Source organism: Eumetopias jubatus, unplaced genomic scaffold (assembly GCF_037043125.1).
Source record: "Eumetopias jubatus isolate StellerSeaLion01/CBP00866 unplaced genomic scaffold, mEumJub1_p1.0 scaffold_47, whole genome shotgun sequence".
NCBI lineage: Eukaryota > Metazoa > Chordata > Mammalia > Carnivora > Otariidae > Eumetopias > Eumetopias jubatus.
The window spans coordinates 1,407,603-1,413,235 of NW_028274853.1; the positions used below are offsets into that span (position 1 = coordinate 1,407,603).

General features: G+C 35.0%; 1 long non-coding RNA gene across 5 annotated transcripts in view; it reads left to right on the forward strand.

Annotated features, from left to right (window-relative positions):
* LOC148161875 (uncharacterized) overlaps window positions 1-5,633 on the forward strand; it is a 146,159-nt gene that overhangs the window by 89,641 nt on the left and 50,885 nt on the right. For 2 of the 5 annotated variants that reach the window (XR_015767317.1, XR_015767316.1), the window contains one exon: window positions 2,979-4,222. The exons of 2 other annotated variants lie outside the window; for them this stretch is intronic. This is a non-coding gene — a long non-coding RNA (uncharacterized LOC148161875). Of the gene's footprint in view, window positions 1-1,052; window positions 1,731-2,978; window positions 4,223-5,633 lie in introns of those variants that run through there. One more of the 5 variants, XR_015767318.1, reaches the window with a different exon arrangement.

Sequence of the window (5,633 nt, forward strand, 5' to 3'; positions counted from 1 at the left end):
GCAGATGAACATTTTATTTTGTTGATGGCATTAATTTTATAAAAACAAAGACTTTAAAATGTCCATGTCTTGATAATATTTCAATATCACCTTTTAATGAGGTAAAAAATTATCATGAAAATCTGAGGTATTACACAGAGATTTTTATCTCACAGCAAAGAACTGAAAAAGAACTTTCACATATAAAGATGAGTTGCACATTTTCCTTTTACAAGCAGTCAAAACTTGCTTACCTTTCCTATGATGAGAATAATTTGCCATTAGCATACTACCTTGCAGATGGGGTTTTTTAAATAAATAAACATCAATCAAAGTGTTAACAAGTTATTTCATGAATATCAACAAACTGATTCTAAGGTATTTTGGAGATGCAAAAGACCCAAAATAGCCAACACAGTATTGAAGGAGGAGAACAAAGATTTACAATTAAGCTACAGTAATAAAGGCAATGTGGTTTTGGCAAAAGAGTAAACAAATAGATCAATGGACAGGATAGAGAGCCCGGAAACAGACCCCCATAAATACAGTCACTGCTCTTTGACTTTGAAAGGAGCAATGGTGCTGGAACAACTAGACATCTACATGCAAAAAAAAATCATCTAGACACAGACCTTACATCTTTCACAAAAATTAACTCAAAATGATCATAAACTTAAATGTCAAATGCAAAACTATAAACTCTAGAAGATGACGTAAGAGAAAACCTAGATGACCTTGGGTATGGTGATGCCGTTTTATTTATTTATTTTTTTTTAAATTTTTTTTAAAGATTTTATTTATTTATTTGAGAGAGAGAATGAGAGATAGAAAGCACGAGAAGGAAGAGGGTCAGAGGGAGAAGCAGACTCCCTGCTGAGCAGGGAGCCCGATGCGGGACTCGATCCCGGGACTCCAGGATCATGACCTGAGCCGAAGGCAGTCGCTTAACCAACTGAGCCACCCAGGAGCCCATGGTGATGCCTTTTTAGATAACACACCAAAGACACGACCCATGAAAGAAATAAATGATAAGCTGAACGTTATTAAAATTTAAACCCTCTGTTCCGCAAAAGACAGGATCAAGAGAATTAGAAGACAAACCACAGACTGGGACAATATGTTTGCAAAAGACATCATCTGATGAAGTACTGTTATTCAAAATATACAAAGAACTCTTAAAACTCAATAAGAAAACAAATAACTCAATTGAAAAATGGACAAAAGTCTGAAACGCCCCTCACCATAAACAGAATATAAGCATATGAAGAGATTCTCCCCATCATATTTCAACAGAGTAATGTAAATTAGAACAATGAGATATCACTATACCCCGATTTGAATGGCCCAAATCTGCAACACTGACTACACCAAATGTGGAGAGAATGTGGAGTAACAAGGATTCTTGTTGATTGCTGGTGAGAAATGCAAACTGATACAGCCACTTTGGAAAACAGTTTGGTAGTGTCTTACAAAATTAAACAAAACGAACTCTCACCGTATGATCCAGGAATCACCCTCCTTGGTATGTAAACCAAAGGAGTTGAAAGCTTATGTCCACACAAAAATCTTCCCAGGGACATTTATATCAGCTTTGTTCACAATTGCCAAAACTTGGAAGCAGCCAAGAGGTCCCTCAGTAGGTGAATGGACAGACAAACTGTGGTACATCCAGACCATCAAATATTATTCAGCACTAAAAAGAAATGAGCTATCAGGTCATGAAAAGACATGGAGGAAACAAACGCATATGAGTAAGTTGAAAGCCTATCTGAAAAGGGTACATACTGTATGACTCCAACTATATGACATTCTGGAAAATGCAAAAAAACTATGGAAACAGTAAAAAGATCAGCTGTTCTCAGGGGTGGGGGATGGGGAAATGAATAGGCAGAGCACAGATTTCTAGGGCAGTGAAAAGACGCTGCATGATGGTATAATGATGGATGTATGTTAATACGTATTTGTCCAAACCCACAGATTATACAACATCAAGAGTGAGCTTTAAGATAACTATGGACTTTGGGTGAGGTGATTATAATGTCAGTGCAGATTCATCTTTGATAAATATCATTTTTGATATCATTTTGTTATTTTGGTATCATTCTGGTGAGTGATATTGCTAATGGAGGAAATGTGTGGGAGCGGTAGGCATATGGGAAATCTCTGTACCTTCCTCTCAATTTTGCTGTAAACCTAAAACTGCTCTAAAAAATTGGGTCTTTAATAAATAGACAATCTGTCTTTTCAGAATAAAGGTGAGAGTTTAGCAATTAGTGAAAAAGCAACTGTTTTTCAAAAGAAACATGTATGGATGACAGAGCATACTCGAAATGGCAGTATTTCCATTATTGTGTGATTTCATTACCAAAAGCAATGCAAAAGCATCGTTCTCATGTCTCCACATTTAAAAGCATGAAAATTAAATTGTTTAACTTGTTCTAAAATTTTGTAAATAAAAGGTTTCAGTGGGGCTTTTTTTTGTTAAAAAATACTGAAATATAACACCTTTAGTTAGCTCACAAGAACTGATTGAAATTATGGAAGATAAAAATGTATTACCCAAATTTCAGAAAAAAAGATGTGAACTGAGGGATGGGACTGAAAAATAAAAATTATATTATAGTTATAGCCATTGATGCACTTCTATTTGTTTTTGAAGTATCCTATGTTTAATCACTGCAGCAATCAAAAGCAAATCTCAAAATAAACTGAGCTCTGAGTCACTGTATCAAAAAAATGTTAAGCCAAGTTTTTAAAAAATGAAACACATTTAAAAAAATAATGAAACACATTTCAGAATACTGCAAAAATAGGTTATTTTTATTTGTTCTATTAGTAAATGATATTTTGCATGATTTAAATCCCTATTGTATCGCATCCTTTTTAAATTCGTTTTGTGTTTTATGACGTGTGAAATATTTACATTGTATACTTATTTTTACATATTTATGTTGAATATACATCCTCCAAACATTCTTTTTTTTATTTATTTACTTAAGCAAGAGAGAGGAGGAAGAGAAGGAGAGGGACAAGCAGACTCTACGCTGAGCACAGAGGCGATGCGGGGCTCCATACCACAACCTTGAGATCATGACCTGAGCTGAAATCGAGGGTCGGACACTCAACTGACTGAGGCACCCAGGTGCCCCTCCAAACATTTCTTATAGATATGGCACATAGACAATGGGAAGACCGGATGAAAATCTACTGAAGTGCTTTAGAGTTGGGAAATAACATGATCACATTTGTGTTTTGAATGCATACACTAGAAATGGTGTAGATAGCCTTGCAAATTTGGAGACAAATGAATTAGGAAACTATCTGACAATCAAGTAGAGATAATTAGTCCTAAATTAAAATAGTAGCTACTGAGAGAGATGAACAGTGGCTAAAGTGACTAGAACTTGGAAGACCAATTGCAGGTGAGGGTCAGAGAAAGAGCTAAATAAGGATGAGTTGACTCCCTAGTTTGGGGCATAAGTGACTTCATTGGTAGTAGTGTTCTCACCAAGACAGGCCCTCCCAGACAAAAAATACCAAGAGAACATCAGGGTTAGGAGAAAAACCTAATATACCTGCTAAATCTAAGATGCTATAGGAGATCAATACTGATGGCAGAAGGCTGGGCTTACAGAGTTGAAAGTTGTCAGCTTGTATGATTACACTTCGTTACTTTATTAATGAAGCTTAAAAATAGATTGTTTTTCTTTATTTTGAGCAGAGGAAAAGTCAGTTATATCATCCTGCTAATTCATACTGAGTTTAAAATTAACTTTTAAATCTTTGTCACATGTGATATTGTTAAGGCACTTCTCATTATGCTGTGTATTTGCCATTAAGTATATGGCCCTAAGAACAGGACTTTCCCCTTGTGCTTATCTCATTTTGCCTCGCTCAAGCCAACACACCAAAAGGTTTATGAAGCTCTCCTTGGATGATGATGACTATCAAGCACACCAACCACAGGTTCCAGCTTCCTATCATCACTTGCTAATGTCTATTAATTGAAAATTTCATGGCATGTCTTTTTGCCCCTCCTGGCTCTCAGGCACCTATTACTGAATTGATTGGTTTATGGCACCCTATCATCATCAGTAAGCTGCATGCCAACTATTTTATTTTTACCTTTTTTGTTGTTCTTCCTTATACCACATTTCCAAACTCTTTTCTTTTCCTTCTAGTTTCCCCCATCATATTCGATCTGCACTGAAAAAATAAAATAATTGAGTGCTCTACAACTTAACATTGATGAGAATGGCATCTCTCCATTTATTCAGATTCATTCATTCAATGAATATTTCTTCAGTGCTGCCCTGTTTCAAATTCTCCTCTAAAAGCTATGATCATATTAGACAAAAGTTTGTATCTTTTAATATAAGAATTTTAATATTTTTCAAAAGTATTTTCTACATTTTCTTAGGTCAATTTCTAGATAGATACTTCAAGTTTTGTTGCTATAATGCAAGGCATCATATTTCCCATTTTATTTTTAGTTAGTGCAAGTATAGAAGAACTCTGTTGATATTTTTGTTGTTGTTACTGTTGGTCTTCTATACAGCAACCTCACTGAACTCTTTTTATTAGTTTTAAGAGTCTGTTAGTTGTCTTTTCTGTATTTGTTTATGAATCAATTACTGTAAAATTGCTATATATGCTTCTTTTCATTATGCTAATTCTATCATTACATTTTTTGTTTTACTTGGCCGTATTTTATGTTATTTATTTTTTTTAAAGGTTTTATTTATTTGACAGAGAGAGACAGTGAGAGAGGGAACACAAGCAGGCGGAGTGGGAGAGGGAGAAGGAGGCTCCCCGCTGAGCAGGGAGCCCGATGCGGGGCTCGATCCCAGGACCCTGGGATCATGACCTGAGCCGAAGACAGACACTTAACGACTGAGCCACTCAGGCATCCTACTTGGCTGTATTTTAGTGTCTAGTTAGCTAGTGACATTCACACTAAACAAAATATTTGGCACATGTTTGGAGTAGACTGTAACCCAGAATCAAATTTTAATGGTTTGTTGTGAAGCCAGGAAAACTGCTGCAACACCAGACACATAAAAATATATTCATTCAGCTAATACATGTTAACATTCAAGAAATTTAAATATACATTCAAATATAAAATATTTGAGAGCAGAGTTCAAGGTAACAATTACAGAAAAGCTGCCATATTAATAGGAATCAATAAACTAACCAGTTTGTTTATCTCCCTCCCTTTGCCAGAGAGAATATTGAGAGGAGAAATGACAAAAATGTAGAAGGGGAGAAATGTATACACTACACTTAAAATATGTTCTCCAAGATCATATTTCAGTTTGTAAGTGATGATATTGTACACTTTCCCTTCACAAGTTATATTCACTTACCTCCTATGATGAAATTTATTCAACATCTTCAACTACCACTTCCATACTCATTCAAAAATAATAATAATTACATCAAGAAAATAGCAAGCAATAGTACTTATTTTTGTGTTTTTATCCTGAGATGTGTGAACTATTCATTTAAGGATTGTTTTTTTCTGCTGGTATTAAAAAAAAAAAAAAACAACTCATATTAAGAGGAGAAGAGAGCAATAAACATATAGTGATAAGGGTAGAGCTGGTTAAAAGCACTAAAAGCAGAAGTACTTACAGATCACACTGCTTCAG